This window comes from Pleurodeles waltl, chromosome 7 (genome assembly GCF_031143425.1).
Source record: "Pleurodeles waltl isolate 20211129_DDA chromosome 7, aPleWal1.hap1.20221129, whole genome shotgun sequence".
Lineage (NCBI taxonomy): Eukaryota > Metazoa > Chordata > Amphibia > Caudata > Salamandridae > Pleurodeles > Pleurodeles waltl.
Genome location: NC_090446.1, coordinates 1,480,893,755 through 1,480,907,248, shown reverse-complemented (window position 1 = coordinate 1,480,907,248; position 13,494 = coordinate 1,480,893,755). Strand labels below are relative to the sequence as shown.

The 13,494-nt window shown below is 45.1% G+C and overlaps 1 protein-coding gene across 2 annotated transcripts in view; it reads left to right on the top strand.

Annotated features, from left to right (window-relative positions):
• IGLON5 (IgLON family member 5) overlaps window positions 1-13,494 on the top strand; it is an 862,707-nt gene that overhangs the window by 653,469 nt on the left and 195,744 nt on the right. The gene's annotated exons all lie outside the window — the stretch shown is intronic.

Sequence of the window (13,494 nt, the reverse complement as noted above, 5' to 3'; positions counted from 1 at the left end):
GCGAGACTTATGGGGGCCTTCTAGAAAGTATTGAATTGAGTTATTGTGGCCTCCCCTTGTGTATTGTTTTATCTTATTGAAGCCTCGTCTTGGGTATTATCCAGTTATTGAAGCTACTTTGATATGGTCTTTGTTACTGAGAGCTCCCCAAGGTACCAAGGGCCAGATGTAGCAAAGCGTTTGCGAGTCTCAAACGGCGAAAAAGGCTGTTTGCGAGGCGCAAAAGCCTCACCGGTATGCAGAAATGCATTTAGCGAGTCGGATCCGACTCGCAAAATGCATTTCCGACTTGCAAATAGGAAGGGGTGTTCCCTTCCTATTTGCGACTCGCAATGCAATTCAGTTCCATTTGCGACCGTGAGAGCGGTCGCAAATGGAATCGCAGTTACCATCCACTTGAAGTGGATGGTAACCCAGTCGCAAACGGGAAGGGGTCCCTATGGGACCCCTTCCCCTTTGTGACTGGAGAAAAAAATATTTTTTCAGAGCAGGCAGTGGTCCAATGGACCACTACCTGCCCTGAAAAATCCGAAACTAAAGGTTTCGGTTTTTTTTTTCAAAGTGCAGCTCGTTTTCCTTGAAGGAAAACGGGCTGCACTTAGAAAAAAAAAAACTGCTTTATTAAAAAGCAGTCACGGACATGGTGGTCGGCTGTCTCCAGCAGGTCCACCATCCCCGTGAGTGCCCATACTCGCAATGGGGTAGCAAACTGCGACCCACCTCATTAATATAGATGAGGTGGGTCTTTGTGACCCCATTGCGAGTTGCAGAAGGTGTCTGAGACACCTTTCTGCATACCAAATTGCGACTTGCAATTTGCGAGTCGCAGGGACTCGCAAATTGCAAGTCTCAATTTGGATGTTTCCTACATCTGGCCCCAATTCCTGCTATTAAGGCCTCCAATTGGCTATTGTGCTCGGTTTTTGAAGCTCCTTTGGGGGTATGGTTTCTATTATTGGAACTTCCTCCAACATTATGTTTTCAGGTATTGAGGCCTCTAATATTGTATTCAATCCAGTAATTAGCACCTTCAATTTGGTATTGTGTCCACTTGTTGAGGCCTTCTATTAGGTAATGTGTCCTTTGATTAGACATCCTCTTGGCCCTTTACTTGGGTGCTGAGTCTGTTACCAAAACCTCCCACAATGCAACAAATGTTGTTACTGTGACCTTCTCTAGAGTTATGTGACCGAATATGGAGGCCTGAGTCCAGGAATAAGGCCTCCTCTGGAGTATTCTTCTCATTTAGGGGAAACCTCCTCTAGGGTATCCTCTCCGGTTTTTGAGACCTTCTTTTGGTATTACATAAATGTATAAAGGCCTCCTCTAGGATATGGAATCAAGCCCACCCATAAGTATTGTGTCCAATTATCAAGGCCTCATCTACAGTTTTGTGCCCAGATATTTAGGCCTGCTCCAGGGTTATTTGACACCTTAATGAGGGCACCTTTTGGCTGTTCTGTCAAGTTACTGAAATATCCCCCCTTGAATTGTGTTACTATGACTGAGGCCTATTTTAGTATACTGTGATCAGTTATAAGGCCTCTCACTAGATCATTGGGTTGGTTTCTTACAGACACATCAAATGCAGGTTCCCAGCAGCAAAGGGTACATTTGCACACATTTGCTGACACATTGGAATAAAAAGTGACGTTGCTGCCCTCCAGAAGCATCTTTCTCATAAAAGTTTGAGTAAGTAACTCAGGAGCTGTGTTCAGTGGAAGTCTTTGGAATGAGTGGCACAGGTTTGTTTCCGGGCTTCTGAAAGCTCTTCCGGGTAGCCATGATGGGGTAAAAGCAGCCTAGGACTGGACTCATTGTTAATCAGAGGGCAAGTTTTTGATTGTGGAAGTCCAGAATTACTACGTTGTTTAGGGGATGTGAAACAGGTGGTCAGGGAAGGCCGCGTATAGAGTTTGCGGTCTTTGGGTATGTATCAGACATAGCTAATGACATCACTGATCAAAAGTATTGTGTCTACGTCTTAGAACCTTGTAAGGAGTTTTCTCTTCCTTTTTAGAGGGCGTATCTGGGAGAAGGTGTGGTCTAATATCCAAATTGCCAACTGTGAATCCAGTCCTAAACATAAAGTCTTATCATTTTATGTTCTTTAATTTTATCTCCCATTAGCTCAGTTCCCAAATATTCCAACATTGGAATAAGTTGTATAAACATTTTTACAGTTTCATTCACTTATATGAGAAAGTTCAGAAGGGTTTGAGTGATGGTCAAAGTGTTTATTGAGAGGATCTTTAAGGAGAGCTGAAAGAGGAGAGGAAACTATCTTGTTAGACCTGTCAGCCTTACCCCAAAGGTTTTGCCGCACTCCTCCATTTGTTTCTGATCTTGATTTGTTGGACTTAGGACTCTGTGCATGTTACCACTGCTAACCAGTGCCAAAGTGTGTGCTCACTCCTTAAAACATGTTAACATTGGCTGACTCCCAATTGGCATACTTAATTTACTTATAAGTCTCTAATGGAGTGGCACTATATGTACCCAGGGCCTGTGAATTAAATGCTACTAGTAGACCAGCAGCACTTATTGTACCACCCACTTACGTACGTCTTTAAAAATGCCTAAGGCCTATCATTGCTGTGTGTGTGCCATTTTCACCTGGCAAAGTGAGTCTTTTGCCAGGCCCAAACCCTACTTTTTAATACAAATAGGTCACCCCAGAGTAGGTCCTAAACAGCCCACAGGGCAGGTTGCAATTTATTTTAAAAGTAGGACATGTATTTGTATGTTTTAGATATCCTGATAGCGAAAAACTCCTACATTCATTTTTCATTATTGCAAGGCCTACCTCTCCCATAGGATGACATTGGGGTTACCTAATTGTATTTAATAAGGATATCTTCCAAATGGGAACACATAAACAGTTCATGTGTGGTGTCTTTGGGAATGTAAAGAAAAATCCTCTTTTATGGTAAAGTTGAACTTTTAATTACAGTTTTGAAAATGCCACTTCTAGAAAGTTGCCATTTCCTGCCTTTGACATTTGTTGCCTGCAGCCTGTCTCTGGGTCACATGACTGGATGTAGTTGACAGTTGGGCTTTGTGTAGTCTCTCTAGATAGCCACACATGGTAGGGAGCTTAGGTGTGTCTGGATGGGCCATCACTGGCAGGGTGAGAGGGTGGAGCTAGGCACATCCTCACTTACACCTGAATAAAGAGAGGCATGCCTTCAAACAAAGGATTACATACCCCCTCTACTTAGTCTGGAGCCACAGCAGGTGAGGCAGGAAAGCTGAACACCAAACAAATCCTCTAGAAGTTTCTTCCACTTCAAAGAAGCATCAGTTATAAATATTGGGCCTCACACATCAACTCTTCAGTACACTTCTGGACCAGTGGAAGACTCTGCCAGGTAGAAGGACTGCTGTGCTGCTGAAAGGACTGCCACTATGCTGGACTGCTACCCTGAAGGGCTGCTGCCCTGCAGTGCTGCCCTGCTGCCCCTTTGCCTGGGTGTGAACAGCCAAAGTGACGCCATGGGCTAGTCTCTTGTAACCAGGACTGTCCAACTGAGAGTCCTACCCTTCTAAGTGGTGCCACCCCAGTCCTGGACCATTGAAAGTGGGACTGAAGGTGCTATGCCAGCCCATCCGTGGATCCAGCAGAACCGACAGATCTCCTCTACTGCAGAACACAAATCCCAAGCAGAACAGAGGCATCACCTCAGCTGCGAACTCTCCCAGCACAAGGACTTTGCATGGCCCTCACAGCCTGCAACCTCATTGGAACAGCTGCTGTGCAATGCATCCTTGACGCAGACCCTTGCATCGCAGGCTCCTCATCGATGGCATCCTCAACGACGATGCAGGACTGTGCATCGCAAGCTCCACAGCTTCTTTGAAACAGCGAATGACTCATCCTCGATGCAGGGCTTTGCATTGCAATCTCCATCATCGATGGCCACCCCGACAAAGATGCAGGACCTTGTATTGCAGCCTTGCAGCTCCTCAGAACCAATGCAGCACAATGCATCACTGAGCTGGACCTTGGCTGCGCAATGCATCCTGACACGAGACCTCACCATCCTCTGCAACCAGGAATTAAAGTACTCTTGTTCAGGAGGCCTAAGTGGGTGCCTCTAGCTAGCTGGTGTCAGTTAGATCTTGGATGGACTCCCTCCGCAGCAGCTGCCCCAAGTACTCCATCACATCGACAGAGTTATGACCACCGTATTTAGATATAGTGCAGCTGAGCCACCGACCGCAGCAACATAGTGCACTGCCTGGCCGTCATGCTGGCGGATTCCAGCTAACCATATTTAGATGTAACTGCTCTACAGGATTTGTACTAGCAGCAGATTCCTGATGGAGGGAGCCCGTCGCAGGAGGCAATGTACATTATACAAAGGCAGTGGCTCTGGAGAACATGCATGTAACAGCCATATGTGTCCACCTGCATAACAAACTACACAACATATTACATACTGTGATCCGTTGCCATTCTACCACAACACGTGTACTTGCAGAAAACGCAGTATGCCATACATTCTAAACACAACATACACCCACTATTGATACTACACCCACATACAAAAGAACCACAATTACCGACACAATGACACATTCATTTACACAAAAGCATTACTACACACATCACAACAATGGCCAAAATATAACACCAACACTCAGCTGAATTTTGCACACAGCAACACAAGTCACAACCGAACATACACAACAAACATCAGATCCACGTGCAAGTAGAAAACATACAATCACCCACTCCGGCTCACTCTACCTCAATCAGCCACTAACACCCCTCCCACGTAAAAGCTGGGAGGTGCCATATATGTGCCAAATAGATGCCCATTTATGAAGAGGACAACCCTGTACTATAGGCAGGAGACAAGTGAAGGGCAACAGAACCAGGGAAAATTGTTCCATCCAAACATGTTTCACTGTCACATATGAGATACATTGCAAGACTAATATACAAGAGAGTAGGTGTACATGTTTGATGCCTTGAGTCCAACTTTCACACAGTGTGCCCCACATTGAGTGGTTCAGTACAATTCATTGTGTCATTGGAATAGAATTGTTGTTCTAGTGATATACATGTACTGACTCACATTCACAACCCGAAGCACTAAATTTCACTTATAGGTCCCATTTCAAAGTGCACACCTGGACGTAGTTTACTATTGTGATGTTCTTTTTATTTCACTGCAAGCATCCATTTGGTAATACATACTTACACCAAAATAAACATTATGTATGTCATCTAATTATTCTATATATAGGTGTGCCACAATAATGTGTGACACAGATGTTTAACAGACATATGCATGGCACCGTTTTTTTTTTTTATTCTACTGTAACATCTAGGTTACTACACTGGTTCTGAGCTAATGTTAAGTGACAAAACAAAGCTCACAAGTAATCTAGAATGCTTACCTTCGAGTCCGGTGACAACAGAGTTGTGGTTCCTTCATGTTCCAGTGGCATCAGCAACGGCAGGTCTTGTCTAGTCAAATCCAGTCAACAAAGGAAGTGGAAATGGGAAATAAGGTAGGTTTCTACCTCATTTTCCTTCCAATCCGCCAACTCATGTGTGGAGGTAACACCACCACAGTTGCCAAGGCACATTGTGATTGGCTCGGCAGGACAGTAGCTGGAGTCCCGCCGCCAGTCTCTATATCCAATGGTGTTGTTGATGTGGGTGGAGATTTCTAGCAGACTCAGTGGGCCTCAGGCGTTCTCTCGTCTATGGGACCGCTAACATCTAAATAGAGCAGACGGACTGCCAAGGTGGCGGATGGGTTTTCCAATGGAAATCCGACGGCAGCACCATTACCACCAAGATCTAAATCAGGCTCATAGTCGCGGACTGCCAAGACCAGATAACCACAGTAGGCACTTTGTTCTTCTTGGCACTGTTTTTGCATAACTCTTCAATTTGCATATCTCGGCTTCTACTTTTTTTGTTGTTGTTTTGTTCTTGTTTTACTCCATTTTCTAATCTGGTGCGGGATGGTGGTGTTTTCATTTTATTCCTGTTATTACTGTTTAAAGTGTTGCATAATTGCTTTGCACATTGCCTCTAAATTAAGCCTGACTGTGCAAATGTACCAGAGGTTTGAGTACAGGTTAATTTGGGGTCTGCTTATGACTTTCCTGTGACAAGGATTATGGTTCCTGTCTTATTAGGGGATCATCCGACCTCAACCAGCTACCCAATCTCTTACATACCCCATTTAGGTCATTGCAGTAGATCTGTCATTGTTGGGATGACTTTTGGCAGCATTATCACACGTCAGATTGCTGCCATCATTTTAAATCCCTGATGACCTCTCAAGAATTGCTAGGGTTGTAAGAATGGCTTCATCCAGCGTCTTACCCACAGTGACATTTGGTCACAATAATCTTGGTGCAAAGTAAATGGGGGAAAAAGTGCATTGCGATTGGGGAAAAACATCAGAAATGTGAACAAAAACACAGATTTCTGCTTTTATTCCTCATTTGATTCATTGGTTCATAATTACCATACGCCTCATTATTGCCAGGTGAGGGTAGTTAGAATGTTATCTTCTAGGGCCTCATTATGAGTGGTTTGTAAATTTCTCTGGTAACTCATGAAGCCAGATCTACTGTTTCAAGCTGGAACGTATTTGCAGGGGTCAAAGACTCCTTCGCATTATAAGCTGGTTCTTATGAACTGGATTATGTTTCTCCGATTCATGTGGAGATTCCATCTGTTTCCAGTTGTGTAGATCTGCAGTGTTTCACCATAACTCATAATTCCTGCTGCCCATAAACTGTGTTACTGGGCCCATGCCCGATCACTAGTAATTCATACCACCATGAGCACCAAAAACGTAAAGATGGTAATTCATCAGGAGGAAATTCTGCTAGTGGGAACTCAAGAAATGATAGGTTTATTCAAGAATCAGCAAATGTGGCTTTAGTGGTCAGTTAAAGATTCAGACTACCATATCTGATGACGCGATATGAGCAAAAGCAACAAAAAAAAATACTGATAATAGGTCTGGAACTGCCTGCTAGCCTTCTGACAATTTCTGCTTTGTTTTATAAGAGTTTTTGCAAAACAAATTGTTGTTGTGAACGTTGAAACACACTCTGCAATTTAAAATAAAAAAAACATTGGCTTAAAGCAATTGTATTGTATTTTTTGTCAATGGCACTCAAGGGAACCACTTTATGTATGGATGTGCCTCGCTCCATAGACTACCATGTAAAAAAGGTATATAGGGTGGTGGAAATGCGGTTGAAGGACCAGGTGTCACGAGTTTCCATGGTCTTACCGTCAAGGATGAGAGGCGTAGGGGAACGGTCCTTGTTCCGGCAGGTTCTGCTCTGGCCGAGGTAAGGGCGACCCCTTCCAGTAGCCACGGTGCTGTTGGGTATGAGCAACCACTACAGTCCGTGCCCTCCAGAAGGAGTCCCAGAGGAAAAACCCCAGTAGGGTAAAAAACCTTCACAGGAACTCCCTGAAATGAAAGGAGGACACCAGGACGTTAGGACCAAAAATCAGGAAGACTGGAAAAAACGAGGCAGGACAGGAACAGACAGGATTCGCAAGAGGAGAGCAATCAGAGCGTGACTACCACCAAGGAGTGTTGCAACGCAATGGACAAGTAGTTGAGATCCCTTTATATACCCTTAGACAGGAAGTAGAAAGCAGGAAGTAGAAATACCACCATCTTGGATTGGGGAAAAGAAAACAATGGTGAATCAGTTATGTGCGTCTAACAATGCATGCTGGGCAGAGAGGAAGTGGTCAGCATGCTGGGAGGAAGAAGGGACAAGTATAAAGTGCACCATGTGTAAGGGTTCTGTTTCGTTCCCAGGATATCGGTAAGTGGTATGAAAACAAGCAAGAAACGGTAAGGCGCATCACGCGCTGTAAGCGGCCATGCCGCGTCTGCCTTTACGGTACAATTTATAATAAGGGAGGCGGCGAGTGCCGCGACCCTTAAACCGGCTCCTAGGAGCCTCCCTGGTTTGCGCCTGAGCCGCGGCATTCCCCGCGACCCAAGCGTCAACCGCGGTGGTTGCCGTAACTCGAGCGCCGGCCGCGGCGATCCTCGCAACCGGGGCGTCGGCCGCGGCGAGATTGACGTGCCGCGCCGCGGCAACCTGAGCCTGTGGCCGCGGCGAGCGCTGCGGCATAACACCAGGCGCTAGAGGGATGCTGAGAGATACATTTCTGATTTCCAGCCTTAGGATATTAAGAGAGGGATGAAAGACACCTGCCAGTTTTCTTTTTCTCTGTTTTCATTTGGGGCTTACTAAATCTACCGGCCGCGACTCCAATAACGTCAGGTTCGAATGTATTAGGGACGTCAAAGTATTTCACACACACAACGAACCTAGCTTACCAGCACTCTTCAATATTCCTGGTCGGTGCCCTCATTTCTGGAGGCAGAACCTTTTTTGTGACATTTATGGATTTCTCAAACTGAGTTCTATTTCCTGGCGTCCCAGAGGCTGCCTCCTGCTGGCTCCCTAACACACTCCCATACCAATGAAGGTCCAATTCGTGGAGCGCATACCTAATTGTGTGTTCATCCATGTTTTCTATTCTCTGGAGCTTCTGCTGTGCCAAAAAGCAAAAAAAAAATAGAATTTACAGCTACCTTTAGCCTCATTTGATTGTAAATTAGGCCTTGTTCCATTATTTTGAAATTCAGACAAATATGCTGCAGTAAAACTCGAATCCAAGCAGATATTAGCTACGTCTGTGCTGTGCCTGGTCAGTGTGGCAGGAGCTTGCACGGCTGCTGTACGTGTGAACCTGTTCTTTATTGTGAGGGAAGCTTACATTGCTGCTGTACATGTTCTGTGTCATGAAGCTGTGAGGATGTGTGTACTGTTGCTGATTGTGCTCCACTCGTGCAGTTGTCAGGGGATGCATATGAGAGGATGTTTAAGACTCAAGGAGCACGTGAAGCGAGAAGCGAATCCCTTTCAAGCTTCTCACCCACACATACAAGGCCCTACACAACGCAGGGCCAGCCTACCTGAACCACTGCGTGCCCTTCCACACCCCTGACAGATCCCTCCGCTCCGCCCAGATGGCCCCGGCCACCATCACTCGGATCCACAAAACCACCACCGAAGGATGATCCTTCACCTACACTGCAGCAAAGAGCTGGAACAACCCCCCCCCTGCACCTCAGACAAAGCCTGTCGCTCACCATCTTCAAGAAGAACCTCAAGACGTGGCTCTTAGGATGAGGCCCGTCCCCTTTGCCCCCCAGCACCTTGAGACCCTCACGGGTGAGTAGCCGCACTCTACGAATACAGATTGATTGTGCTATGTGTGTGCGTGTGTGCGCGCGCGCTGCCTGTGCTGTATCAGTTTCGTTCATGTAGCCCGTGATGTGTGAGAGTCAAGCTTGTACTGCTGTTGCCTATGCTGACTCTGTTCTGTATGTTGTGGCTTGTGCTTTACTCACTGTGCACTTCATGGGATGTTTCAAAGTCACTACACAGCCAATACCTGTTGTGTGTGTGTGCTTGTGTGTCTTTAAGAGAGAGGAGATAGTGCTCTGTTGCTTTCAGTGCTGCACCTGTTTTTTGTACAGAGGGGAGCTCTATCCTAATAGGGTTATATCTGAGCCTGTGTCATGTTTCTAGCTGGGAACCACTGGAGAGCTGCACATAGAAGACTTGTCTTCTTTGCACCTAGTGAATTGAAGGCAAACCATGCCATGGCTCGGTGTATTGCATTAGGCTGCAGAGATCATGGAATATTTTTTCCAGACTGGGTAAACTGTTTGCAATTCCCCTGAAGGTGGTGCACCAGATTTTGAGGTTAATGTGGGCATGAAAGTGTGGCCCATCTGTTGTGGTGGAAATCAAATTATTTTACTTTCGATAGTCCATGAAGGAAGCTGTGGGTTTATGCTAAAATATCGTTGAAGAAAAATTAGCAAACAAAATGTTGTACCCTAAATATAATTTACAAAAATGTCACTCCATTGGGCGTAGATGTTCCATCATTAACTCCAGGGGGGGTCATATTTAAGACACAATATTGTTTTAGGCAACGATTTTCTGGTACCATGCTGAGAGGCACAGAGATTAGAAAGTGATTCTGAAGTACAGCTGAAGAATGTCTTGCTTTGTTATACTCAGGACTGGTGGCTTCTCAGAAGCGAGGCGTTGTGCTTGCGGGGTCTTGTCCATGAGTCGATGCAGCTTCATGCTGAGGCGACAGTCCTGGATTTGACCTTGGAGGCTGCTCTTGGTAAAGAGAATGGATTAGGTCTTTGTTGTTTTATGTTTTAGGGAGGCACTTAACACCCAGGATTAGATGATACTGAACAAATCTATGACCCGATCACAGCCTTGGCTTGTTGAGGCTCTCAGTTAAAGTTGTACATCGACTGAGTACTGGTAGATCTTGCTTCTGTGATTGACAACAAAACTTCCTGACCCGCTGCTTATAGTTAAAAAACAATAAGGGAGAGGATGACTACTGGAGAATCCTGCTAGCCGCTGGAAGCGGGTGAGATACGGTAATGCCAATCCAGACAAGCTGGTGTTGGATGGAGAAATGATGATGATGGAGAAGAACCAGCAAATTAGTTATCATATCCCATGTGCCATGACAGGATGTAGATGTCAAAAGAGGGGTCAAGTAGGACCAAGTCAAAGTGGGTACCTTTGTAATAAACAAGATGAGTTTACACTGACAACGTGGCCGGTTGGTATCCGATTACTATAGCATGTCAGAACCACGATGATAGCGGTGTAGGAGGAAACAGGTTACTTTGGGCTTGTAGTGGAACGACAAATGTTTTTTAGTTGTTTGCAGCACTGTAGGATACGGGTTGGTCGCTAGTGAGGAGAGCATGAGTAATTCTGTTTTCGCAGTAGAAAGGAAAGAGTACACTGATGAACGACAAGGAGGCTTTACATGGGGGCAAATGTTTTCCATGGAAAATGCTTTTGTGCCATTAAAAAAAAAAAAAGTGCTTTTCACACTTCCTCCAGGCGTACCCTAGCGGACTCTCTGCCATATTGAAAACCTACTGGAGTTTGAGCAATGGACAAAGAGTAGGCCTACTAACGTTGGGATCTCTGCTGTTCATCGGGATCTCTGTGGAACCGTGGGATTTCCCAACTCATGGCCGTAAGTCTACCAGGCATAGGTTTAGGCATTTTTGGTGATTGTTTGCCCCCTGAATACCTCCTCAGTATGCTTTATGCTTTTTTTATTGGCCTCTGGTTCTAGGAATCCTCACCGCTCTCATTGTCTGCTAGCGTGAGCCCATCCATGTTTTATAATCTTTGATTTACACTCCAAGACATTGATCGGCAACCGCGTAAGTAGTGGCAAAGATTTATGATCCATTTTAAATCACCACCCTAGAACCTGGCGGAGATGAGCCCCTTGTGCGAAATGTGTTTCAAATGAGCCACTTCATCTGCATAAATCAAGCCGTGAACCTGCGGAGACCCTACAGGCTGGATAGGCGATCGATCAATATCCGCCACCTGTTCCTAACGCCAATACAAGTGTTAATTAAGAGACGGGACCATGGGGCGGGGGTGAAGGTGCCTGATACCTTCCTCAGCAATCTGCTGAACGTCTCATAGTCTTTAACAATCTCCATCTTCTGTCACAGGATCAGGCGCAACAATGTAGTCACTTTTTTTAATTGAAACCCTAAAATATAGATCCTTTATTCATAAAGGCATTGAAAAGGTTCATTTGTTATTTTTTTTAAAGGTATTTTTATTTGGGTTTTCAAACAGAAATTGAACAAAACAAAGATGGCAGGCAGAGCACAACAGCCACCCACAATCCTGTATCCACATGCCAACACAAGGATGTTCAGATCAATCCCTGGAGCCCAAAGCAGTCCCACCAAATGCCCCATGTCCTGTGATGTTTGTGAGGGCAGCCGTCCGCTGCACACATTGGCTCCTCCATCTTGTCACAGGTTCATTTGTTGTCTTAATACTCTGTTATAGGCATTTACTTAGAATTAACCACCATTATTATAACACCACTGCAGTTTTGTAGAAGTGACGTTTGAACTGGAGATGCGGAGGCAAGCACTGACGTCGCTACTGGTCGGTCTTTGCAAAGATGCCTTGCTTGAGGCAAGAAACTGGGTGGATGCAGAGGAACCGCTGGCCAGCTGCCGCTGGAACCACCTTCACTCTGCCAGCAACCAACCTGACACGGACTCCGGTCCATCACAGGGTCGCCAGCTTTCATGCATCATGAGAATCGCCCTATTACTCTGAAATTCAGTATAACAGGGTAATAAAACAAAAATAGGGAATATCATTTATTTTATCATATTTTTGGAAAGATAAACTATACATTTGCTGCAATTGAGAGTATCTACCTTGCATTTGAGTAAAAAAATGTACAGTTATCTAGATAGCTATAATGCAACCTAACGCAGGGTAATCGATGTCGTAACAGATTAAAGAAAATATAATTGGTAATGATTTTTGTATTTATAGCTGTGTTTTGAAGAAAGAATGACTCAGTGGGGTGGAGGTGCAAGATAGACAAAGCTTGCAAGGGTCAAGTGTGAGAGTTTCTTATGTTGACTGATAGAAGATACTCCGAGTGTGAGAGTGTCTCATGTTAACTGATAGAAGATACTCCGAGTGTGAGAGTTCCTCATGTTGACTGATAGAAGATACTCCAAGTGTGAGAGTTTCTCATGTTGACTGATAGAAGATACTCCAAGTGTGAGAGTCTCTCATGTTGACTGATAGAAGATACTCCAAGTGTGAGAGTTTCTCATGTTCACTGATAGAAGATACTCCAAGTGTGAGAGTTTGTCAGGTTCACTGATAGAAGATACTCCAAGTGTGAGAGTTTCTCCAAGTGTGAGAGTTTCTCATGGTGACTGATACACGATACTCCATCTCTAGGGGGTACTGATCAGAGAAGGCATGTAGTAGTATCCTCTCCCTACATGAAGTCAGCCAGAGTGCAAATCTGACAAGACGCTCATTCCATATGTCCACGGGTTCAACACTGCAGCAGGGAGAGTAGGTCACGTGTACAGAGGAGAGTAAGTTCTCTACCAATTAATCAAGTACTTCCAATTCTGCTGCAGGAAGAGGCATGCCCTGAGCTCTCCCGAAGGCACAACCCGAGGTGTGAATGAATCTGCAGGAGTGATAATGGCCTCTCAGAGACACTGGCCCATCTGGACATCACTCTTCCATGGTAGACCCTCCAAGTCTGAGAGCTGCAAGGTCCTATCTCCTGTAAATGCTCCCTTCTTCTAACTGTTTTAGAGTGAGGTCACCACAGGTTACCTTCCATGATGAAAGTGTTACTGACGTGTGACTCAGCCCTCGTGGCTCCTGATTCAACTATACGTCAGTCCGCCAATGGCTACAGGGGTAGATAATTATATGCACTTTGAAAAATCCTGGTTTCTACTTGCTTTCATCCTATTGGAAGACTCTTAGTTGGAAATCACTTAGCTCAACAATAAATACTTCATATATTACCTCAGATTGTACAGAGAA